General features: G+C 40.2%; 1 long non-coding RNA gene across 1 annotated transcript; it reads left to right on the top strand.

The window, feature by feature from the left end:
- Positions 1–13,582: 13,582 nt before the first annotated feature.
- LOC131231859 (uncharacterized) lies at positions 13,583–13,950 on the top strand. The gene is made up of 3 exons (XR_009164539.1): positions 13,583–13,667; positions 13,750–13,842; positions 13,924–13,950. It is a non-coding gene; the product is annotated as an uncharacterized LOC131231859 (long non-coding RNA).
- The last annotated feature ends 13,118 nt before the right edge of the window (positions 13,951–27,068 follow it).

Below are 27,068 nucleotides of genomic sequence, written 5' to 3' on the forward strand. Positions count from 1 at the left end.
CATTAAAACCCTCATAAGGCTAACTGTACTTTTTGTTTGACAGATAATCTGTTGATTAGGTCATACAGGCCCAGATGATGGGAAAAAATAAAAACCAACTTGCTTCATTCATTATAGGTAGCAAATAAACCTTACATTGGACCCTAAGAAGTTTTTAATGGTGTGGTCCACCTGAGATTTATATTGCCATGTGATATGTCCATACCTTACAAGATCCTCCAAATTTCTAAGAATATTTGATATTATTAGTCTCAATTTCATCATTAAATTTCAATTAAATACTTTTATTTAGTATCATTTTTAAATCCTAATTTCATTTATTCTGTGGGGCCCACATGATGTATGTGTTTAATCCATGCCTTCCCAGTGAGGTCAAGTTGTGTGGGCCCAACCATGGCGTGTGTCAAACATCAACAACATGCATTTGATGGGTCCCCTTTAAATCATGGGATATCCCAAAAATCAGCCATATACGGAACTCCAATGGGCCATACCATCTAAAATCATGTGAAGACATGCCTAAAACATATAAAAGCACTTGGTGGGCCCCACCTGAAATTTGGATGTATCTTAAACTTGGTATGACCCCTCGTCCAAGTGGCACACACATAATGGATGGGCTGGATTTGTGGACCACATATCTGTGGGCCCAAAAAATAATTATGAACGTTTTAATGGAGGGTAATCCCTTTCAACTTTTGTATGTGGTGTGGCCCACACAAGTCATAGATTGATTTGATTTTTAATCCTTGGGCCCAACATAGGATGATGCATCTGACTGATGGGGTAGATGTTTGACACGCATCATGGTGGGGCCCACAGACCCATACCAGACCCCGCCCCAAATTTGGGCGCGCTCTCAAATGGTGGCCCGCCTAAAGAAAACCCCCAAAATCAAAACCCCCAAATCTCTCTCTCTGTCTCTCTCTCTCTCTCTGTCTCTCTCTCTCGCCCTCGCGCACGCAGGCTCCATTACTAAACCCTATCTCCCTCCCGATCTTGCTCCAACTCTCTCATCGTCCTCCCTCTCTCTATTCAGTCCCCAATCTCTCTCTCTCTCTCTCTCTCTCTCTCTCTCTCTCTCAGATTCAGCACCTCAAAAAACCTCAGAGGACCCTTCATCATCTCGATTGGAGTTCCATTATTGACTTGTCTCGGTGCATCTGGAACTACTGGTTTCCCTCTTTGTTGCTAGATTGAGAGGCGCCATTGCAAGAACTCCAAGAAGAAAAAGGTATATGCTTCTTAAAAAAACATTGGATTTTCTGTTTTAGATTCGTTTTCTTCATGAAATGCATGGATTTGGTTTCATTTGTGGTGGTTTCTGTCTCTATTGGCGGTGAGATCTGGATGATTGGATCCGTGTTGTGGTCTGATATGAGTGGATTTGATGTGATCTGGTACGAAATTAATTATAAAAATTTAATGGATTCTTTTCCTCCTTTGGCCCAGCTCATAGAATAGAAACTGTTTCTTGCAAATGACATTGTTTATGTTATCAATGAAAATTTAACGCAGGCTAAGGTACCTGCATCTGTCCTGCCCGAATCGACTATGTAACCCACAGGGAGCAGCTGCGAATTTCGTAGGACATCTTGCCCCATTTGCCAAAAGTTCTTGTGAAACTCCTTGTACATTTACATTGTCTTGAAGATCTATTCCCTAGTTTTCATATTCCGTGAATAATCAATGGTCAAGAATGGTTTATACATCACTTCTCTGCCGTCGATCACATCTGCCATGGCATATTTTATGCAGTGAAAATCTGTCTTATGGGAGTAAGATTCAGATGTTTCTTATTCTCCTATTCGAGTTAAACAATCTTAGTGGCCAATGGCCCACACAAAGATGAACAAGCGCCTAACAACGGGGCCATGTTGCATGTGGGGAATTGATCGACACCTGGAAGAGTAATGCTGTGGTGATGGTGCAAATTTACTTCCTCCACTGGGCGCAGCATTGTTCATTGAAAAAGGACGTAAATGAGAATCATGACCTACTTCAGATGAGAAATGACCACCTACATGTGCATGTACCACTTTTGTGATGCAGGCCATTTTCAGCTGTTGGATGGGTTTTGCTAATGTCCACACCTTCATGGGTCGTTAGCAACATCCCCAAGGCTAGAATGGAATGCCCAATCATCAATTCGAATTTCCATTCTTTAATACTATTAGGGATAAGCCATGGTGCAAAAATCATGCAAATAGGATAATTGTAAGCATTTTCATCAATAGCATGGAAAATGGACAGTCAAGATTGAGTGGAGAGACAAAATAGGTCCAATCATTCTCCTCTTGAGCCATCTATTTGATGTATCCCTGTTTGTATTGCTTATAATTCCAAGGCATCACTTTGGTTTGATGATTCGAACCATGCAATCTATGGCTCATAAAAAAACAATTGACTAGAATAAATTGGTTTCATTCATAGGGTTAAAATCATTCTATCAGTGTAATTCTTGCACCATGGCTTTATCTCAATGGGACTATTTAATGAACTGTTCCGGTTGATGGTTGAGCATCACACGGATAAATTAAATGAACTGTCCGGGTTGATGGTTGAGCATCCCACCTATAAATTGATGGTTGAGCGTCCCACCTATAAACTAAAAGCTTTGGGGATATTGCTAACTTCTCCGCGAAAGGTGGTAACATTAGCAAAATCCTTTATTTACTTTTCAGGACTGGTGCACATACCTCTATGTGATCAGTTCATCCATTGCTAAAGACCCATCGTGGCCATTTATTGAAAATGTTTTCTTGTTAGGAAAGTGCAAAAACACCATTTTTCTTTGAATGAAACAGAGATTCTGTAGAAGTGAATTCAAATTGGAAGTGGTCCCTATTTTAGAAAATAATAGAGGGTAATAGCATTTTGCAGGGTGACATATATCACCAGGTTTTGAAAGTATCATGATAAATACACTAAACGATGTTACCAGAAGGAAATGCTCCACAATTTAAGGTGGAAGAAAGGATCCAAATTTTGATATCTTGAAAATAATAAAAGAAATAATTAACTTGTTTTAAAACATTCTTGAAGCCTCCATTTTAAAAACACAAAATGAAAAGCTAAATAAAATTAAAAAGAGAATGAGTAAAATTTGATTTGTAAATAAGGATTTGAATCGTAACTTGTAGGATTCATCTAAAACGGAATTCAAAGTGGGATTCAATTCATTTTGCCTGGGATTCGGCTTAAATTGCAAATCATATGATTTTGATAACTATGAGAAGAATTATTTATTTAATCATCTATGAACTACCATCATCATAGGATTTGCTTGAAAATCATCATTGGTGTATTCGACTATAAACATATCCCTGTTCATGGCCATGAACTAATTAGGCGAGATCCCTTATTTTCTTCAAATATTTTATAATACTATAACAGTCTTCCAATGACTCAATCTTGGATTGCTTTATTATTGGTCAACCTCTCACACTGAGGCAATATCTAACCTTGTAAACGTCATCACATACATAAGACTTCCAATAAGATACTTGTAGGGAACAATATTTTTTATATGGTGTTTATGATGCTTAAATCAATCCACTTGGATGTGTGGTAATGATGCAAATATCAGCCCACTAGAACATGTGTTTGTTTCTAATGCTTAAATCAGTCCACTTGTCCACTTGGAATATGACACCCATACACATATACTCCAATTGTACACGTGGCATAACATATAAACACAAATTAACCACAGATTGCTTAATAAAAAATTTAGTGTCATGCATGCATTGGATGTGCAAACTTAGAATTCTTAATAATTAACTTAGCATTTGCGTTTGGCATGAGATATGTTTTCTAATACTTGTGATGTAGTTCGAAATTGATTGTTTAATTTGCCAAATATGGATTTGCTTTGTATCTAAATTTGAATTTACATTATTTTTCATTCGGCTATTGTTGATATGAAGAATGTATTTCTTGTAGCAGAATATTTTTAGGATAAATTATTCATATATCATTTTCTTATCATAAATTATTCATATTACAGTTTATAGTTGTGACTTGTAATTTATAGATTTGTAAGTTAGATAATTAGTTACTCGTTTGAGGATTTCTATGTGGCCATACATAGATATGGTGTGTTTTTGGTGGCATAGAAATCGCTCAAATTGTCCCATTTTGGACAGTTCAATGTTAGATGGATAGTATACTTTCATATAATCTATTTAAATGTTCATGCCTGATCCGCGGTTCATCTCCTCGTTTCTCTCTAGATATGTTTCTTTCGTTCTATATCCAATGCCAAATATCTTTACATTGTTTTAGATATTTGGCATCGGAATGTAACGTAAGATCAACTTATCTGGAGAGGCATGGGGAGATGCTGCCGGATTTTCGGCGTGGACGTTTAAGTGGGAATATGAAAGTATTACAATCTATCCAACCTTGGACGAGTAACTAATTTAGGATTTAATTGTATCATCTCGAAATTGATGGAGTAGACCCGGATGTGCGTCGGAGCTATCTGGATCTTGAGCGGGGGTCCCTGGAAGATGGGAACCGCTGTTATGACCATGATGAAGCTGTCCATTTCCTATGGACAGCATTGGAGGGGCTGGCCATTTGGACAGGCCGTGTTTATGTATTTGATCGAAATTAATGGAGCAGACCCGGATGTGCGTCGGAGCTATTTGGAAGAGCGGGGTTCCCTAGAAAGAGGGAACCGCTATTATGACCATGATGAAGCTGTCCATTTTTTATGGACAGCATTGGAAGGGGCCTGGCATTTGCGTCGGATGGCCTTGTTTATATCTGTATTTGCTTTGCAGGGACCATACCCTTAACCTAAACCAAAACCTATGACCTAAAACCTTAACCTATAACCTAAACCTCAACCTTAACCTAAACCTAAACCTAAACCTTAACTTAAAACCTAAAACCTAAACCTAAATCCAAAACCTAAATCTAAACCTTAACCTATTCTCAATTCCCTAAACCTATATCTTACAACCTAAACCTAAACCTAAACCTAAACCTTAACCTATACCTATAACCTTAACCTAAACCAAAACCTATGACCTAAAACCTTAACCTATAACCTATAACCCAAACCTATTCTCAAATCTGATTTCCTAAACCTAAACATTGACCTATTCTCAATTCCCTAAAGCTATAACCTATAACCTAACCTAAACCTATCCTCAAATCCCAAAACCTATAACTATAACCTAAACCTTAACCAAAAACCTATAACCTAACATAGCCTAAACCAATAACCTTCACCTAAACCTAAACCTATAACCTAAAACTATTCTCAAATCCCTAAACTTAAACCTAAACTTATAACCCAAACCTATTCTGAAATCCCTAAACCTATACCTAAACCTTAAAAGCTTCTCAAATGCCTAAACCTAAACCTACACCTAATCCTAATCTCAACTCCCTAGCCTAAACCTAAACCTAAACTTGAAAACCCAAACCTAAACCCAGTCCCGAACCCGAACCCGATTTCCTAAACCGAAACCTTGACCTATTCTCATTTCCCTAAAGCTATAACCTATAACCTAACCTAAACCTATAACCATAACCCAAACCTATTCTCAAATCCCTAAACCTAAACCAAAACCTATAACCTATGCCTATTCTCAAATCCCTAAACCTAAACCTACACCTAATCCTAATCTCAACTCCCTACCCTAAACCTAAACCTAAACTTGAAAACCCAAACCTAAACCCGGTCCCGAACCCGAACCCGATTTCCTAAACCTAAACCTTGACCTATTCTCAATTCCCTAAAGCTATAACCTATAACCTAACCTAAACCTATCCTCAAATCCCAAAACCTATAACTATAACCTAAACCTTAACCAAAAACCTATAACCTAACCTAGCCTAAACCAATAACCTTCACCTAAACCTAAACCTATAACCTAAAACTATTCTCAAATCCCTAAACTTAAACCTAAACTTATAACCCAAACCTATTCTGAAATCCCTAAACCTATACCTAAACCTTAAAAGCTTCTCAAATGTCTAAACCTAAACCTACACCTAATCCTAATCTCAACTCCCTAGCCTAAACCTAAACCTAAACTTGAAAACCCAAACCTAAACCCAGTCCCGAACCCGAACCCGATTTCCTAAACCGAAACCTTGACCTATTCTCATTTCCCTAAAGCTATAACCTATAACCTAACCTAAACCTATAACCATAACCCAAACCTATTCTCAAATCCCTAAACCTAAACCAAAACCTATAACCTATGCCTATTCTCAAATCCCTAAACCTAAACCTACACCTAATCCTAATCACAACTCCCTACCCTAAACCTAAACCTAAACTTGAAAACCCAAACCTAAATCCGGTCCCGAACCCGAACCCGATTTCCTAAACCTAAACCTTGACCTATTCTCAATTCCCTAAAGCTATAACCTATAACCTAACCTAAACCTATCCTCAAATCCCAAAACCTATAACTATAACCTAAACCTTAACCAAAAACATATAACCTAACCTAGCCTAAACCAATAACCTTCACCTAAACCTAAACCTATAAGCTTAACCTAAACCTAAACCTATAACCTAAAACTATTCTCAAATCCCTAAACTTGAACCTAAACTTATAACCCAAACCTATTCTCAAATCCCTAAACCTAAACCTAAACCTTAAAAGCTTCTCAAATGCCTAAACCTAAACCTACACCTAATCCTAATCTCAACTCCCTAGCCTAAACCTAAACCTAAACTTGAAAACCCAAACCTAAACCCGGTCCCGAACCCGAACCCGATTTCCTAAACCGAAACCTTGACCTATTCTCATTTCCCTAAAGCTATAACCTATAACCTAACCTAAACCTATCCTCAAATCCCAAAACATATAACTATAACCTAAACCTTAACCAAAAACCTATAACCTAACTTAGCCTAAACCAATAACTTTCACCTAAACCTAAACCTATAAGCTTAACCTAAACCTAAACCTATAACCTAACACTATTCTCAAATCCCTAAACTTAAACCTAAACTTATAACCCAAACCTATTCTCAAATCCCTAAACCTAAACCTAAACCTTAAAAGCTTCTCAAATGCCTAAACCTAAACCTACACCTAATCCTAATATCAACTCCCTAGCCTAAACCTAAACCTAAACTTGAAAACCCAAACCTAAACCCGGTCCCGAACCCGAACCCGATTTCCTAAACCGAAACCTTGACCTATTCTCATTTCCCTAAAGCTATAACCTATAACCTAACCTAAACCTATAACCATAACCCAAACCTATTCTCAAATCCCTAAACCTAAACCAAAACTTATAACCTATGCCTATTCTCAAATCCCTAAACCTAAACCTACACCTAATCCTAATCTCAACTCCCTACCCTAAACCTAAACCTAAACTTGAAAACCCAAACCTAAACCCGGTCCCGAACCCGAACCCGATTTCCTAAACCTAAACCTTGACCTATTCTCAATTCCCTAAAGCTATAACCTATAACCTAACCTAAACCTATCCTCAAATCCCAAAACCTATAACTATAACCTAAACCTTAACCAAAAACCTATAACCTAACCTAACCTAAACCAATAAAAACCTATAACCTAAAACTATTCTCAAATTCCTAAACTTAAACCTAAACTTATAACCCAAACCTATTCTGAAATCTCTAAACCTATACCTAAACCTTAAAAGCTTCTCAAATACCAAAGCCTAAACCTACACGTAATCCTAATCTCAACTCCCTAGCCTAAACCTAAACCTAAACTTGAAAACCCAAACCTAAACCCGGTCCCGAACCCGAACCAAATTTCCTAAACCAAAACCTTGACCTATTCTCAATGCCCTAAAGCTATAACCTATAACCTAACCTAAACTTATACTTATAACCTAAACCTATTCTCAAATCCTAAAACTTATAACTATAACCTAAACCTTAACCAAAAACCTATAACATAGCCTAAACCTAAACCTATAAACTTAACCTAACATAAACCTATAACCTTAACCTTAACATATAACCTAACCTAAACCTATACTTATAACCTAAACCTATTCTCAAATCCCAAAACCTATAACTACAACCTAAACCTATACCTATAACCTTAACCTAAACCTAAACCTATAACCTAAACCTATTCTCAAATCCCTAAACCTAAACCTAAACCTATAACATAAACCTATTCTCAAATCCCTAAACCTAAACCTAAACCTAAACCTTAATGTATTCTCAAATACTAAACCTAAACCTAAACCTATAACCTATAACCTATAACCTATAACCTCAACTTAAATCCCTATACCTAAACCTACACCTAATCCTAATCTCAACTCCAATTCCCTAAACTTAAACCTAAACTTATACCTAGTCTCTATTCCCTAAACCTAAACACATAACCTAGCCTAATCTTAAAGCTATTTTCGTAAACTGACTTTAGTCATTTCATTGTAGACATGGATAAGAGTTGGATGCGAGCTAAGAACAGGTTTGGCCCAGAGTATAAGCAAGGGGTTCAAGAGTTCATGAAATTTGTGTGAAATCGGGCAGATTCAAGGAATAGGATTAGGTGTCCATGTCGAAAATGCAAGAACATGATATATAAGACTTTAGACAAAGTAGAGGATGATTTGTTCATAGTTGGGATTGATCAGGGTTACACTTGGTGGATCTATCATGGTGAAGATATGACTCATAGAGTTGAGCCCTCCAAAGTCCTTGTTGACCCAATTGTGCCGGATGACGAGGATGAAGACGTTGACGAAATGCAAGATATTATAAGGGATGTGTTCAGGGGAACAACTGCGGATACTGATTTTGCAGCGACAAGCAGTAGCCAAGATATTCCTCCAATGGGTGATGTCAAATCAGAAAAGTTTAGTAGGTTGTTGAGGGAGGCAGAACGTCCACTTTATCCGGGGTGTCAAAACTTCTCCAAGTTGAATTTTCTTACAAAGTTACTTCATTTGAAGACAATAAATCGTTGGAGTAACAAGTCATTTGACATGTTGCTTGAGTTGTTGAAAGAAGTGTTACCGGACGGTGAGACATTGCCAAAGTCTCATTACGAGGCAAAAATATTGATGCGAGACTTGGGCCTTGGTTATAAACTCATACATGCATGTATAAATGATTGTTTATTATATTGAAAAAAGCACGATAAGGCTGAAGAGTGTCAAGAATGTGGAGAGTCTAGGTGGAAGAATGACAGAGCCGGGGGTAAGAAAATCCCGCGAAAGGTGTTAAGGTACTTCCCATTGAAACCCAGATTGCAAAGACTGTTTATGTCTCGTAAGACGGCTGAAGATATGAGGTGGCATAAGGAGAAACGCGTTCATGATGATAGTACACTGAGGCACCCTGCGGACGCTGAAGCCTGGCAAAATTTTGACAAGCAACATAGCTGGTTTGCAGAAGATTCTCGCAATGTTCGACTAGGCCTTGCAAGTGATGGTTTTAATCCATTTGGTAATATGAGTAGCTCGTACAGTATGTGGCCAGTGGTACTTATGCCCTACAATTTACCTCCTTGGTTGTGTATGAAAGAGTCATTTTTCATGATGTCATTGCTTATTCCTGGACCCAGGTCACCTAGGAATGACATTGATGTGTATTTACGACCGTTAGTAGACGAGTTAAACGAGTTGTGGAGTCAAGGTGTACAAACGTATGATACATTTGCAGGACAGACATTTCGATTGCATGCAGCGGTCTTGTGGACAATAAATGACTTTCCCGCATATGGAAATTTGTCTGGGTGGTGCACGAAGGGCAAGTTGGCTTGTCCTACATGTGGTATTGAGACTTGTTCATTGTCACTGAAGCATGGTAGGAAAACATGTTATATGGGCCATCGTCGCTTCCTTCCGAGCGATCATAGTTGGCGTAGGAAGACGATGATCTTTGATGGCAAACAAGATCATAGGCCACCTCCGAAAGAGCTATCTGGAGAAGACGTGATGCAACAACTGAGTAACATTTCACCGGTTAGATTTAGTAAGACATCGCACTTGAAGAAGAGGAAACGTACAGTATTGGACTATAATTGGAGAAAGAAGAGCATCTTTTTTGAGTTGCCCTATTGGAGTGATCTGAAATTGCGACACAACTTGGATGTCATGCATATTGAGAAAAATATATATGACAATGTATTTGGAACATTGATGAACATAGAGAAGAAAACAAAAGACAGTTTTAAGACTCGATTGGATCTACAAGAAATGGGTTTAAGGAAAGAGTTGCACTTGCAACCACATGGAAATTCATATACTATACCAGCAGCCTGTTACACGTTGACAAAACTAGAGAGAAAGCGTTTATGTGATTGGTTGAGATCGGTGAAGTTTCCTGATGGGTATGCGTCAAACATATCTCGGCGCGTAAACGTTACGGACTGTAAGGTAACAGGAATGAAAAGTCATGATTGTCACGTCCTTCTGCAACGCCTACTGCCGGTTGCGATTCGTGGATTCTTGAGCAAGGATATCAGTGCGGTACTGATTGAGTTGGGAATATTCTTTAAGGATTTTTGTTCGAGATCGTTGAATGTAGATGTTATTAAACGACTGGAGAGGGACATTGCTGTAATCCTTTGCAAACTTGAAAGAATATTTCCACCTGCATTTTTCGATGTCATGGTACACCTAGCGATTCACTTACCGCACGAGGCGAAGTTTGCAGGCCCAGTACAATATCGTTGGATGTATCCAATTGAAAGGTAGTACTAATATCTTAAAATTTTTATTCATTCAATAAACTACATATCCATGTTTTCATACGTATAACATAGTGGTTTTGTGTATAGATACCTTCACACACTGAAACAATTTGTAAGGAATAAGGCACGACCGGAGAGGTCGATAGCTGAAGCGTACATTGATAATGAGTGCCTTACATTTTGCTCCATGTATCTTCGTGGCATAGAGACTAGATTCAACCGAGAAGATCGGAATGTCGATGAAGGGCAGGAGCATAAACAAGGACCCATATCTGTATTTACACATAACGTTCGTCCTTTAGGATCCCCGACGTTTCAGGATATGGACCTTAAGGATCTAGCAAAGACGCAGTGGTATGTGTTGCATAATTGTGAAGAAATAGAGTCGTACTTGGAGTAAGTCTTCTCTCGATTATTATTTTCTCTACATACGATGATCTTAATGTTTCTTGCTGATGACGTGCCATTTATGTGTAGCGAACACATAGACGAGATGAAGTCCAAATTTCCCACAAATTATGATCGAATGCATCAAGATCATTTTCCAGAATGGTTCGCCAACCGTGTAAGATTTCACATTGTATTTCACCACACTTAGCATTTTCGTTGTATTGCACATTATTTCAACTTATGAAAATCCCTAAACAATTATATTCTGTACATGATAATAGATGAAGATGTTGCGCACAAGCAACTCTGCGGATGCGTCTGATGCGTTATACTCACTGGCATGTGGCCCTGATAGACGTGTATCTAGATATACATGTTGTATTGTAAATGGGATTCGATTCCACACCGAAGAACGTGAGAAGTACAGGACCACACAAAATAGTGGGGTGGTTGTAAAGGGAACAAATGAGGAGGATGAAATTGAGTTTTATGGCATTTTGACAGATATTATCGAGCTGAGTTATTGTATGAGAAAGCGGGTGTACTTATTTAGATGTGATTGGTGGGACATTGGAAATAAGAAGTTGGGAATACAGACTGACAACTACTTTACGAGCGTAAATTTATCTCGGAAGTGGTTTAAGGACGACCCATTTGTCCTCGCCAGCCAAGCCGAACAAGTATTTTATCTCGCTGATACCAAGTTAGGCGGTTCTTGGCACGTGGTGCAGAAAATAAAGCCCAAGAACGTATTTGACGTTCCCATACCAGAAGTTGAAGATAGCGAGGACAGGAGAAATGACACGTTTATGGTTGAAGAAGCATATCAAGAAGACATGACATCTAGGGATACAGGGACTGATTCAAGTGTTGATATTGATGTGGTGCAATTAGATAGAGATGATGTGCCACCTGATCATGTTGATGCCTCAATAATACGTGATATTGTTACAGATGATAGCGGTTTCATTGATGACGACGTTACGGACAATGAGGATGAAATACTGATCAGTGATAGTGATGGTGAAGAAATAACTCTGAGCGATAGTGATACAGATGACGATTATTAAATGTACACATGATTTCATGTCATTTTTCAATTCGAATAATTTATGTATTCCATGTATACGTGAAAATTACAAGTTATGAGTAATTCTTTTTATTGACTTGTTTATAATCTACATTTGCAGTTGAGTCAATTTCTGATCATGTCCTCCTTAAACCGGAGCGTAGGAGAATTACGCAGCATACTTTATCAGCTGTTGCAGATGGATGTTTCGGTCCTATCTTCTTTTGGTAGGGCCATAGAGATACCCGGTCTGGTCGATGAGTGTAGAGTGGAATATATCGACGATTATTCAGATGAAAGATTATGATATCTTAAAGAAATTTCAGGGCTGATGGAGATATATAACCGTGGGAAACAAGATATGAAAGATGCGACTCTGTCACTTGCACATCTGAATGGAGTCCCAAGAGACCAGATATCTCCTATTGTGACTGGCATGTTGGCTATAAATATGTCGAGTGCTTCGCACGAAATGACATATGCTTCTGAAGTATACGATAGCTTACGCAGGGAGTACTTCAGATAGTTTACCTCAAAGTTGTTTTGTATTACAGCGAAATATGTGTATTTAATATAGAATGACAATGTATAATAGCTCCAATGATTATAAATTAAAGTTTACAGTTTTATTATATTCTGCTTGCATTATAGTGTAATGGTCTAATCATATTTTAATCATCTCTCTAAGCATAAACACATGCATTGTACCATCAACACTACTTATATAATGTTTTAGTATATTCCACTTGTATTGACATTGTTTAAATTTATAAGTTCGTAGCTCGTACATATTCAGTGATGGCACCAGGTGGGAGAGTACGTCGTTCGCGCACAAGATCTACCCCTTCTACTCTTGAAGTGACGGAGCCAGCATCACCGTCACATGTTGCATCGCAGGCGTCTGATCCCTCGGTCCCGCATACACCGGGCACTGCATGTAAGTCTAGGCGTATATTTCTTTTAATGATTTCTGTTTATGTTTAAACTTACATATTTCTTTTGCAACCCAACCGACGAGGACGTGGACCCACGCGTGGGTTGATTTTAACGACTTACGCGTGAGGGTAGGGTGACGGTAGAGTTCCCACAGAACTGCAAGACCTGTTGGGAACAATGCCATGTTGTTTACGGAGGTCGGTGTCTTATGCCGATCTCTCGATCCCCACCACTCCGTTGGGGGACGTGACGGATGATGATGCGCGGCTCATTCGTCGGCCTTGAGTAAATTTTATTAAATTAAAATTTATTTTATAAAAGTTTATTATCTTAATAAGTTATTTTTTAAATAAGTTTATTATCTTAATCTATTATTTACAAAACTGCAGGATAAATTTGACTTGGATTTGAGTGTTCTGCACATCTCTCATGCCGTCGACGACATGATGAAGGAGCGGTTCAAGGATTACCGCAGTAAGTTACACCAGCAATACAAGCGATGCATGAGCCACGAGGAGGTCGTACAATCCGCACCGCTGCACGTGACCGATGGGGACTGGCGAATACTCTGCGATAGGTTTTCGTCTGATTCTTTTCAGGTAATATTTACATATTTATGATATCTTAACGTAATAATTAAATTCACAATTAATAACAATGTATTACGAATAATGTGTTCAGAAGAGGAGCAAAATAAATTCTGACAATAGAGGAAAGTTAGAAGTGAACCACGTAGCTGGTTCAAAGTCATTTGTACAACTTCGTCACGACATGGTAAGAAAGTACAGGTAATTATTATGTTTATATATTCTTTCATGCATTTATATTAAGTCTATTATCTTTTCGATTGCGCAGCGAGATTCCGTCACTGGCAAGGAGCCTCACTGTCGGCAGTCGACAGGATCTTGGGTACATCCTAGAGCCAGCGAGATTTGGGTAAAGATCCTTACATTGTAAAATTTATTTGCATTAAATTATAATAATATCATTTATTATGAAAATTCATATGTTTTCATTACAGGAGGAGATGAACACCTTACGCAGTCAGCCCACTCCCGATGGTACTCAGCGGAGTGAGCCAGAGATCCTGAGTCAGGTGCTTGGCATCCGTTCTGGATATGTGCGTGGGTTTGGCCATGGTGCCAAGCTCATAGCACCCGCTAAAGCTGCCTCCAGCCGATCCATCGTCGTTGGCGACAGCGCCGTACGCCGAGCTGATACTGCAGAGAGAGAGGTTCAGCAATTACGGGTCGTCGTCAATGACATCAAAGATCAGCTGGACAGACAGAGGGAGGAGCAGGAGAGGAGGATAGAGGAGCAGCTGGCAAGGCAGAGGGAGGAGCAGGAGAGGAGGATGGAAGATCAGCTAGCGAGGCAGAGGGAGGAGCAGGAGAGGAGGATGGAAGATCAGCTAGCGAGGCAGAGGGAGGAGCAAGAGAAGAGGATGGAGGAGATGCGGGTGGAGCATGAGCGACGGATGATGGAGATGTTTCAGGTTATCGCTGTACGCTTATCCACTGATGCCCCAGCGCCTCCGCCTTCATCTGTGTGATTTTTTTATATATTTGTTTATTATGTTAAGTTTTGAATGAATGTGGTGCGGATTAGATTGTTTGTGTTTGGATGAATGTAGTTTATGTTTGGGTTTGAATTAATTTAATTAGATGGATGTGAATGTGAATATGATGAAATATATGTATAATAGGTGTATATCAGGATGAATATGATGAAATATATTGTTAACAGGTGTATATCAGGAATTTTGAGCGCAATTTTAAGAGGTATATTAAAAAAAAAAAAGACTTTTAGCAACGAAAAATTTCGTAGCTAAAAGTATTGTAATTTTTAGCAGCGAAAATATTTGCTGCTAAAAAGGCTTGTAAAGTTTTTTAACGACGAAAATATTCATCGTAAAAAACAGAAATACTTTTAGCAGCGAAAATTTTCGCTGCTAAAAGTCTTATACAGTTTTTTTTTGCAACGAAAATTAGCGTCGCCAGAAATGAACGAATTTTTAGCAGCGACAACTTTCGCTGCTAAAAGTCTTGTACAGTTATCGTCGCTAGAAAGGAACGAATTTTTAGCAGCAAAAAGTTTCGCTGCTAAAAGTCTTGTACAGTTTTTTTTACAACGAAAATATTCGTTGCTAGAAAGGAACGAATTGTTAGCGGCGAAAATTTTCGCTGCTAAAAAGTTTGTATAGTTTCTTTGCGACGAAAACATTCGTTGTTAAAATAGAAATACTTTTTAGCCGCGAAAATTTTCGCTGCTAAAAGGCTTGGATAATTTTTTTGCGACGAAAATGTTCGCCGCTAAAAACAGAAACTTTTGGCAGCGAAAAATTTCGCTGCTAAAAAGTCTTGCGCAGTTTTTTCAGTAGCGAAAATTTTCGCTGCTAAGAATTTTTCATAGTTTTTTGGCGACGAAAAGTTTCGCTGCTAAAAGTAGCGAATTTTTAGCAGCGAAAATTTTTGCTGCTAAAAGTCTCGTACATAGATTTTTAGCAACGAAAATTTTCATCGCTAAAAGTCTTTCTTTAGCGACGATTTCATTTTTTCGCCGTTAAATTGCATGCACGTCGGTCTTGTAGCGACGAAGTTGGCGACGAAAATTTTCGTCGCTAAATGGTTTTAGCTACGAAAATCTGACTTTTAGCGACGAAAATTTTCGTCGCTAAAAGTGGTATTTCTTGTAGTGAATGGAAGATAGAGTGTGCACGAGAAGCGATATTGGAGCTATGATGGAAGGTGGAATTAGAGATGATGATTAAAAAGGAGTTATGCAGAATGAATATTGAAGACATGGTGGAGATCATTATTGATGTCTTAAATCTTAAAACAACAAGGTCTGTCGATGTCATCTAAGTCCCATCAAAGATGTCATCGAGCAGGCGTTGACGCCATCGACAAGTGCTCGATCCCATTGAGAAAATTCATGTTGGTTGTTGGAACTTTTTTTGTGTTCAATGTCATCGAAGTAAGTTAAATGCCATCATCAGATCCTCGATGGGTGGTCGATACCTTCGAAGATGTGCGCGAAATTACATAAGTGTGGGATTTGTTTCCTATTCTAGTTATGATACTTTATATATCAGGTGTAATCAGGATTTATTTTTTTTAGTGAAGATATATTCATTTCAGAAATGAACTATACAACACACCCAAACTTCAGGCCCGCTCGAGAAAAAAAGGGTAATACTTAGAAACAACCACCTACCCTCCACTCCCACAGGAATGGGCATGCCTAAAATCTCTGAACCCAACCTTATCCAGGAACAAAAGACCCCTAATCTTTGAGGGGAGGTCGACAGAAGAGGAAGAGAAGAAGAAATCTTAAACTTCTGAACCTCTACGGGTCATCCTATCCGCCGGTCTGTTACCTTCCCTGAGAATGTGAGTAATGGACACAACAGCCCTTATACGTAACCTATGAATCCTCTGTAACCAGTATTTCCAATGCCAATTCGGCTTGGAAGTACTGTTCAAAATTGACACCACCAACATGGAGTCTGACTCGATCTTAATACAATGGAAGCCATTTGCAAACAAAGGCACAGGCCATTGTAAACAGCCCGAAGCTCGGCCCTGGAGTTTGACCCCAGCCCGTACCCCAAAGAGAAAGCAAAGATGAAGGAACCATTGTCCCCTCTATAAATACCTCCACCCCCAGAATTACTTGGGTTGCCTAAAGTGAAGCCGTTGACATTTAATTTAATCTAACCAAGACGAGGTCTTCTCCATTTCATAATCGCCAAAGAAGGACCAGTCAAGCCGCTCGTAGGAATGCCTAGATCTACGAGCAATCTCTGATCAGTCGAAGGGGGCCATGAGGGAGAATTCATGCCACAATACACTAAGGTGAGCCACCATTTCACACGGGCTATAACTGCCGATGACCGAAGCGTGACGCCATCAAATTTGGCAGCATTTCTAGCGCGCCAATCTCCTAGAGGATGAAACAGGGGGTTAGTCCCTGCAAGGCTACAAACCGTCTTCTGAGGGTGGAGGGGAGCCACCATTGAGTCACTCTGGAGGAAACAGTCTAGGAAACCAAAAGGGAGATGCCAAAAATGGCCCCAAAGTAGCCCCAAACATCTGATGCAAGAGCTCCCTTGATGAAGAGATGATCTACGGATTCGTAGTTAGGACGGGAGGACGGGATGCCATCGCAGCAGACGTGGGAAGATGCAAGTTGTACCCCTTTGGTTTGGACTAGAGAATCCACCTGAATGGTATTGCACAGCAGTCTCCACATGAATAGGGATAGTTTTGGAGGCATTTTAACATGCCAAACCCATTTCGCCCAACTTTTCCGCTGCCTGCTCTGCCTACATATCTCCCACGCTAATTTTACCGAAAAGGACCAGATGATTCGAACGACCAAAAACACTCTTCAACTTCCTCTGAAACACAGAATCCATCTTGAAACAGGAAATGGATGATCCCCTGGGGCAGATAAGAGAAGATGGAAGGAGGGAGGGGACCGTCGATGCCGATGAAGTCTCGAATCTTCATGGAACACATTGCTGGCGGGATTGGGCTTTTCAGGAGGGTATCAAGTCTGCCCAGACCAGTCCAGTTAAAAGACCAGAGGTTAGCACAACCCTGCCCGACCTGATTTTGGACCAGGACGTCCAACAAAGGCAGGAGAGCCCTGATGCTCTTCCAAAGTGGAGAAGGAAGGGCTGAGGCACTCCTAGTAGCGTCAGGGTGATTATCCTAAGCATCTTTAGATCTTATGAAAGAGGTCCATAGACTAGGATTTTTATCGTATTGGACAACCCATGCCATCTTGAGCCGAAGAGCTTTCATCACCTCTTTCAACTTCCTGATACCCAGGCCACCTTCCCATTTAGGAGTGGAAACTGCTTTCGAATTCGTCTAATGAAACTTACGCTTGCCATCCGCTCAGCCCCAAAAAAAGGTGGTGAAGTGCTTCTCTAGATCCGCAATTACTGACACAGGAATCTGGACAGCAGCCATGGAGTGGACTGGAATGTCTCAAGCACATGCTGGACCAAGATAGCCCGACCAGCTTGCGAGAGGACTCTCGCCTTCCAACTAGAAATACTCACTACCACCCTGTCCACCAGGGGCTGAAATAGGGCCTTCTTCACCTACCTGTACATAAGGGAACCCCCAGGTATATGGGGCAAGAGGTGGATCGAGGGATCCCTAGAAGACTCTCTATAGATCTGATTCTGAACAACGGGAGCTTTCTGGAGCAGAGGAATAAACTCTTCTGGAGGTTCACCTTTTGGCCAGACGCATCTTGATAAGATTGAAGCAATCCCTAGATAGCATTCAACGAGGCAACTCCTCCATTCAAGAACAGAAGCGTATCATCTGTGTATAGGAAATGGGAGACTAGAGGGCATGTAACGCCCTGAAAATCGAGGGTCGAGCAAGTACCCAACTCCCGAGTTCCAACGCATCACTTATGCAACATAGATAATGATAATTTGATGTTGTCCATGTTAGTGCATAAAATATGAATGAGATTAAGCTAAATCAACAAATCATACTCTAGGGACAGTTGAATTTACGCAAGCGGAAGACTGTGATAAGTGTATAAAATGTATAAACCATTGTAGGTCCCCAAAGTATGAACGTATTGCCAGGTCAAATAGTTACAAGTATTGTTTCAAATACAAAATGTCAAAAAGTGATGGTCCACTACAAGTATAAGCCCTGAAGCCCCGTCGATCAGAACAGTCTATAGAAACCTGCCTGAATACTGCATATATGAGAATGTCTCCTCATTATCCTCAAAGTCCGGCTCCGCCTCACAAGCTGTGCCATCATTTGAAACTACAACAGAGTCTGGTTGGTGTTTAAAATACCGTCCCGTAACGTGGGAGTGACTGATCAACTCAGTGGAACAATAAAGCAAATGTTAATATGTTATCAATTCAGTCAAGCAGTAATGATAACGCAATACAACAATCAGGTCCTAAGTACTCTTGTTAATGCAAGAATGATAAGAAATAATAATGCATGCCCTCGCCTGCGCTCCCTCAGCAACTTCATCTCACGATCGCGCATGAAACACTTCCTCAGTGCTTGACCTTCTACGCCAAACGCACACGTAATGCGGTGTATGAGCGTAATTACCAAGTTCTTATTAGTCCTTTTCATACAACAGGATTGAGAAGCTAGGGTACCTCCCTTATATCAATTCCCAAACAATGATCCATTCTAGGGTCGTCAGTCCTAGTAAATCTCATACGATGTACAGTTCTAGGTCACTGCAAAGGGCTCGTTACCTTATCAGTGCAGGCCTAGTATGTACTCTTGTTGCTACATAAGGGCTAGTCACCTCTACGCAGTCTTAGAGTACGCTCGAGGTCACTACAAAGGGCTCGTCACCTTATCAGTGTAGGCCAACAGCTCGAATACAGTGTCCCATACCACCGTATTCGGATCACGAGGCTGTGTTGCTCACTGGACACTATAGGGAGGCTCGTCACCCCAGTGTAGGCCGACAACTCGACCACGGTGTCCCATACCACCATGCCCTGCTCATGAGTCTTAGCAGATCGAGGTACCAAGGTTAAAGGGATTTTCACTGGAGAGTTTAGTACCTTAGATTCAAGCAATAGCGTCCATACATGGTGAACATATATCGGGTCAATCGGGTTACTCGACGAGCTCGACTAGTACGAGCACACCTCAAGTTAATCGACATGAAGGGCGTAAGCACTCCGTGTGGCCTAACCACTGCCGACAACCAAAGTACGACTCGGGTTCATCGAACGCGTTTTGTGTGCCGAAAACAACTCAGCCACCTAATCGAGATCTGTTACCGATTGCCTGGACTAAGTCATAGTCCTAATCACACTCAGTTGCAGTTTATATATCACATATGATATGCATAGTAGCATTACACAACAATACAACCATTTTAAGTATTTAGCATTTCCTGAAACACATAGTACACATGTTATCTTACCTAGGCATTGCTTCCATAAATCACATAGTAGGAAGATATATTACATAAAGGAAACTATAGTTATAAAGAAGGGGATTGAGACTCCTATCCCAACACTCTCATTTCAAACATTTAAACAAGCATTTCCTCTTACAGGCATTTTATCAAACACTTACACTACACATACCACATACATAGATTAATTTACTTAAGACGTATATTATAGCAAATTCTTTCGCATAGGAGTTGCAACATATACAACGATCATATATTACCAACATCCATCATAACAAGTATTAATCATAATTCCATATTCATTCAGACATTTCAACAAACACTTAGTCTACACACTTCAACATACATAACGTATGTTGGTTATAACAAGTGTTAGGGCAAACCCTTTCACCACAGAGTTGTCACATATACAACAACCATATATCCACGACGGATAATCATGGCAAGCGCGAATCTAAATTCCATACTCATGCAATCCTATCAATAAACACAAGAATACACTATATTCAACATAGTTCATATATATGTGTAAAGTGCGGGAAACAATGTGTCTAAGCATGTGATAGCAATTCCAGTCAGTCATAAATCATTAACTGACATTGAAAGCCTTGAAAACCATAACCTAAACATTTATAGTCCGCACTTTACACCGGTAAATGCGTAACGGATTCGTTTTAGACACTTGGCCTTTGTCAACGATAGATTGGCGACCTACAATATGAAATAGGTTAGCTATTCCATTACTTACAATGTTTGAAACACTATAACAGGTTAGGGTTAGGTTTTCTTACCTAAGTACGGAGTTGGAATCGCCGGAATAGCGATGTAGAAGCGGTAGTTAAACCCGAGGAGCAATGGGATCGAATCCCAGGAGGAATCTCCAACTCACTCTCTCACTTTCTCTCTCTTTCCTTTCCTTTTCCTCTACTCTCTTTCTTAGGATTTTAGAATTCATATAGAATATGAGAGAGAGAGAGAGTTTAAGGCCCTTATATAGGCCCAGAACTAATGGGAATGGCCCCAGGGCCAAGGTATACGTAGGTTATATCCAAAGGGCGTCTATTTTAGCCCAACGGAGCACTTCTGATGGCCCCTTTTCTGCGTGCAGTCGGACTTAAGTTCCCTGACTTTGGATCTAGGTCAGGCTGAGTTTTCGCTCTGATCAAATTTACAGATCGACCGTGGCGGACCAGTTTCAGTTCAACGATCACGGTCACTCGATCAGGGCCACAAGAACATTGTCATGTATGGGACATTTTTCCTGATCCGATGGTGTATTTGGGTCAGATTCTTACGGTTTGAATTCTTATATTTGGCGCGTAAGCGACACGACTCAGATTACTTAAATTCAGATTTTATTTCTAAAGATATTCACGTTTCTCACACACTTTGCTCCGAGCTCAAGTTGTGCACTTCTAGACACAATTAAGACTTGATTTTTGTGAGGGTTGTCAAGTCCAGTAATGCGGTCATAACTATATAGCTTTGTGGTTATCGGACTTTTGACGTGCGGTCTAGGTTCAATACGGAGTTTCAGTGTGCTCCCGAGAGCAACCGGGTTTAGGGATGGATTCTAGATTTCAGGGTAATGTAGCGTCAATGATTCTGCACAGTTTGGGTCTTGGAGATCATATTTAAAGTGATTAGTGCTAATTTCATAAGTACTCTAGTTTAGGACTTGCTAATATTAACCTAATTTCTAAAGTTCTCGGTCCTAGGTGATTTCTGTCTGAGGTGGTACTCGAGTCCTTGTACGAATTTTTTCGAGACGTTACAATCTACCCCCCTTAAAGAAAAATTTCATCCTCAAAATTAGTACCTTTTCGTACTTCTCGAGGATCCGAGGGTAGTTCTTTCGGACCTCGGCTTCTATTTTTCAAGAAGCTTCTTCCTCAGTATGATGCGTCCATAGTACCTTCACAAGTGGGATAACCTTACTACGCAATTCCTGCTCCTTCCTGTCTAGGATACGCGTCGGTCGCAGTATATATGTAGCGTACTCGTTCAACTGTACCTACTCCCATCTGATAATGTGGGAAGGATCGGGAACGTATTTCTTCAGCATGGATACATGAAATACGTCGTGCACGCCTACGAGTGGTGTGGGCAAAGTAATGCGGTATGCTACCACCCTCACTCGATAAGTATCTGGAATGGGCCAATGAATCTAGGCATGAGCTTCCCTTTCTTCCCAAACTGGAGGACCCCCTTCATTGGGAAAACCTTCAAAAATACATAGTCCCCAACCTTGAACTCTAACGGTCACCGCCTCGTATCGTCGTAGCTCTTCTGTCTGCTCTGCGCTGTCAGAAGTCGGCATCTGATAATGTCGATCTTCTTTAAAGTCGCCTGAACTAACTCCGGCCAATCAAGCTCTTCTCGCCAACCTCTACCCAGCAATGCGGCGCTCTACACGGGCGCCCATACAGTGCCTCATAGAGAGTCATGCCAATACTCACGTAAAAGCTGTTGTCATAGGCGAACTCTGCGTAAGGAAGACAGTCATCCCAACTGTCCTTGAAATCCAGCACACAGGCCCGCAACATATCTTCTAGAATCTGATTCACCCGTTCTGTCTGCCTGTCTGTCTGTGGGTGGAACGCGGTACTGAACTTCAACTTCACACCCATCACTTCCTGGATACGAGTCCAGAAGATAGATGTGAATCGCATGTCTCGGTCCGACACGATCTCAAAGAGAACTCCATGCAGACGTACAATCTCCTTGATGTACAACCTGGCCAACTCGTCTGCAGAGTTCGAAACTCTGACAGGGAGAAAATGAGCCGATTTTGTCAGCCAATCTACGATCACCCAAATGGAATCATGCCCCTGTTCACACCCCAAGTGCAGGGTTGTGATGTAGTAATAAACTCGGTAAGACCGAGGTCGAATCCACAGGGACTGAAACCTGTACGTTATCTGAAAATAACTAGATCTAGAACAAGGCTAAGATGAAAACTAAACCAATTGTGATTTGAGGAATAATGGTGAAATATTAATCTAAACTTAAAGAATTCAGAGAAAGGGAACTAGGGATTCAAAGGATCCACTTGTAGAGATCAAGGAGTTCTTATACCTGCTTCATGGATATTATACTGAACTTACTTGATATAGTTTTCAAGAGATGAAAGGTATAAGAATTAGGTATGATTCCATCACAAATCCATGCCTAAAAGACAAGGTAAACAACAGAACTTAGACCAATCCATAACCAACTAAAAGATGTATGAGTGTTAGGAAGGATTCCATCATCCAACCATGTCTATGAGACGATGGCGAACAACAGGGTTTCCGAACATCAAAATAAAAGGAAAGGAATTATTTAATCCATCACAGATCTACTGTAATTTAAATCACAACAAACCATTAATGACTAAAAGAATTTCTTAAATCAAAACAAAGTTAATCAGTTTAGTTTAAATCAAACCTGTAGAAGCTCCCATCACGCCACAAGCTTCACCTATTAGCCCTAGCTAAGAGGTTTAGCCTAACATAATCAGACTAAATCTCAACATAATTCATAGAAAAAAGAAGAAAAATAAAGAAAAAATATATAAAAATTCTAAACACTTCTCTCTCCGCCTCTCTTTCTCTATCTGACGTCCCCTATTCAAGCACACCCTCTTCTCCACGTTTGGAACTCTTTTTGTAGCTTTTGGAGTGGTGGAAATCGGATTTGGGAAGCTATCGCACGCGCAGCGAAAGCCTTTTTGCAGCCAAGTTCGGGGCTTCATAACTCTCGCGTTCCTTTCATTATTTCTGTAAAATCAACGTCTCTTGGAAGTATTTTGGCTGGCCTACACGATGGACGGTTCAAATCTGCCATATGATTAAAGATGGTGAGCCACAACTGCTTAGAAAATCAGATTTCGCGGATGTGCGTAGCCTTTCGCACGTCCAGCACTGGCGTGATCGGTGGGCCCCACAGAGGTGTTTTCAAGGAAATCCACCCCGTCCATTAGATTGCCCTCAAAATTTCGATAAGAAACGGATGGTTTTTCATGTCCATTGACTCAGAATCAGAGAGGAAATCATTCAAACATCAATTTGAATGTTGCAGGGCAGTCCACTTATGGCCTCTGTATCGCGCACGTGTGCTTGCATGGGTCCAAAAGTTCAGCATAGATTTGAAGAATTCATGGCCCTCTACAAGATGGACGGTTTAGATTAGCCATATGTACGTTATGTGGGGCCCACTAGCGTCCGCAAAATGGAGTCGTCCGTCCGTTACGCAGCGCTAATACAGCAATTGCCGTTTTAGGAAGAAGATGCGGGTCAGCGCCTGCTAACCCGCCTTAGTCAGTTCGGTACACGGCGGAACGTGTGCACATTATGCACATACGCTGTACATACAGGGCCCATTATGATCTTCAATCAAAATTCAATCCATTCATTCAATTAGTCCCCCTATTTAAGGCGTTGAGACCAGATTTTAGGCAGTTCCAGATATCAGGTGGGCCCAGAATCAACGGTTTATGGGCTGATCTATCAGTTGGGGCACTTCCATATTGATCCGAGGGCTGAAATTTGATATGTACGGTTAATTTATGGCCCTCAGGTCATGTATGAAGTTTTGAGCCAATCAGATGGCGAGAACTATGTGATCTTGCATTTTTCACCAATTTCAGGCCTCTTTAACGTGAATGGCTTGATTTCCTCAGATCCCTGGCATGTAAATTCTTCAGTCTTGGTTCTCTGGAGTGTGTCCCTTGCTCCGGTAACTTCGGAGTGTCAAATCCACACTTCTAGCACCCTTTTTCAGTCCATGCTAGTAAATACACTCTGCATCACAAACACGATTAAATCGGGCCATTAAACGGTATCATGCTTGTAAATCCATGCAATAACTGGGTCTGATATGCAATATTTGACCCTCAACACAACTCCCAACCAGCATTTTGCTAGTCCCGAGCAAAATATGCAAAAAAAAATAATCTTCAATCTCAGTTCAAAACTTCTTAGTGATTTTTGTAGAATAATCCAGATATGAGAATTTCCAGATTCATGAATATTGGATATTACTTTCTCCTAGACTCAAGCGCACGGTAAACTTCATAATCAAGTTCAAAGTATTATTCCATTAATTAGAAAAATTCTAATCATTGAGATCTATGAGCGTACAGTGTAATCTCAGCTTATCATCATTAAAATTCACTTCTCTATTTCAGGATATCACTGGTAACCAATAAGAAGATTCATGATAACCAAAACTTACCTCACAGATCATCTTTTCATTCCTTCAGCTTTTGATTTTTCCATTAAAAGTAACACCAAGAAGGGGAATCAAATCCTCACCTACAGGGAGCAAACCTATGATGAAGACTGTACACCCAAAATTTTCACATATCATTCATAGGGAATTAAATCTACACCTATAGGGAGCAAACCTATGGTGTAGACCATTCGCCCAATCCTTTCAATTTCTCAGGTTGGTTCCTTTCAAGCTTAGTGAGTACCAAGTAAATCCTTCAATATCAAACTGAAACCTTAATGTGAAAGCGAGATGTGACATGTGAGATCATAACTCAATCAATGTTTACAACTTCTAATTTTGGATTAACAATTCAAACTTAACTATGAAATCAAACAGATACTGAATCTAAGCATCTTAAATTACCAACATCACGTATCTTGAAATTCCAAGTTCCCTAGATGGCCGTCAAAATCCCTTCGAACTCACAAGAAAGTCCAAAAAAATTTTAAAAATTTCACAATTTTTGCTCAAGACCAAGAAAATGCTGATTAGGAACCCTAATCTCCCACCCCCAACCTAAAATCTACATTGTCCTCAATGTAAAAGAAATAAGCATGCAATGCACATGGGACAATAAAAATATAAGAGTGATGGAAAGATAGTACCTGGACGAAAGAATCAAAAGGCTTTCCAAAGATATCTACGTAAGATCGGGTCAACACAAGAGAGAAACCAACAGAAGTAAAATAAAAATAACAAAAATGAAATGCTACCTACACCACTTTCACAGGTACTCTCGATTGCATTTAGCGTATGCAACAAGCCTTTAAACCCCTAGGTTACCCCTAGTGGACGAGTTGTAGTCTCGTGAGGGTTTGCAGCAATGTTACCCACAAACATTGAACTAACTAACTAGGAAAATGAAACAGAAAGAAAAGTTGGGTTGGCTCCCAGGAGCACTAAGTTTACAATCTATCCTCAAACAGAATAAAGGAAACTATCCTATTCCTATGAAAACAAGAAACCTACCTATACCTCCATCAGACTAGGAGATCAATCCTAGTAAACAGGATCAGTCAGAGGTATGGACATGTCCTCTGAATCAAATTTCTCGACAAATGACTTTAAGCGATGTCCATTTACTTTAAACTCCTTACCATTGTCAGGATCTCTTATCTCAATGGCCCCATGAGAATACGCAGTGACCACAATGTAAGGGCCAGTCCAACGAGATCGAAGCTTACCTGAAAAGAGATGTAACCGAGAATTATATAAAAGGACTTTCTGACCAGGTGTGAATGATTTCCGTAGAATATGTTGGTCATGAAACGCCTTTATCCTGTCCTTGTAAATTCTCGAGTTCTCATAAGCGTCGTTCCGGATTTCTTCGAGTTCATTTAACTGAAGTTTGTGTAGCGAGCCAGCGTTGTCCAAATTGAAATTCAAACTTTTGATCGCCCAGTAGGCTCTATGTTCCAACTCCATAGGCAAGTGGCAAGCTTTCCCATACACAAGTCTAAAGGGAGACATTCCAATAGGGGTTTTAAAAGCAGTACAGTACGCCCATAAGGCATCGGTCAATCGAATTGACCAATCCTTACGGTCAGGGTTAACCATTTTTTTCAAAATGTGTTTGATCTCCCTATTGGAAATCTCAACTTGCCCGCTTGTCTGTGGGTGGTATGGGGTGCTCACCTTATGAGAGATACCGTATTTCTTCATTAAACTCTCAAATGGTCTATTACAAAAGTGTGAGCCCCCATCACTAATGATAGCTCGAGGCGTTCCAAATCAGGAAAGGATGTTTTCTTTCAGGAATTTAATGACCGTGCGATGGTCATTAGTTCGACACGGAATCG

The sequence above is a fragment of the Magnolia sinica genome, chromosome 17 (genome assembly GCF_029962835.1).
Source record: "Magnolia sinica isolate HGM2019 chromosome 17, MsV1, whole genome shotgun sequence".
Classification (NCBI taxonomy): Eukaryota; Viridiplantae; Streptophyta; class Magnoliopsida; order Magnoliales; family Magnoliaceae; genus Magnolia; species Magnolia sinica.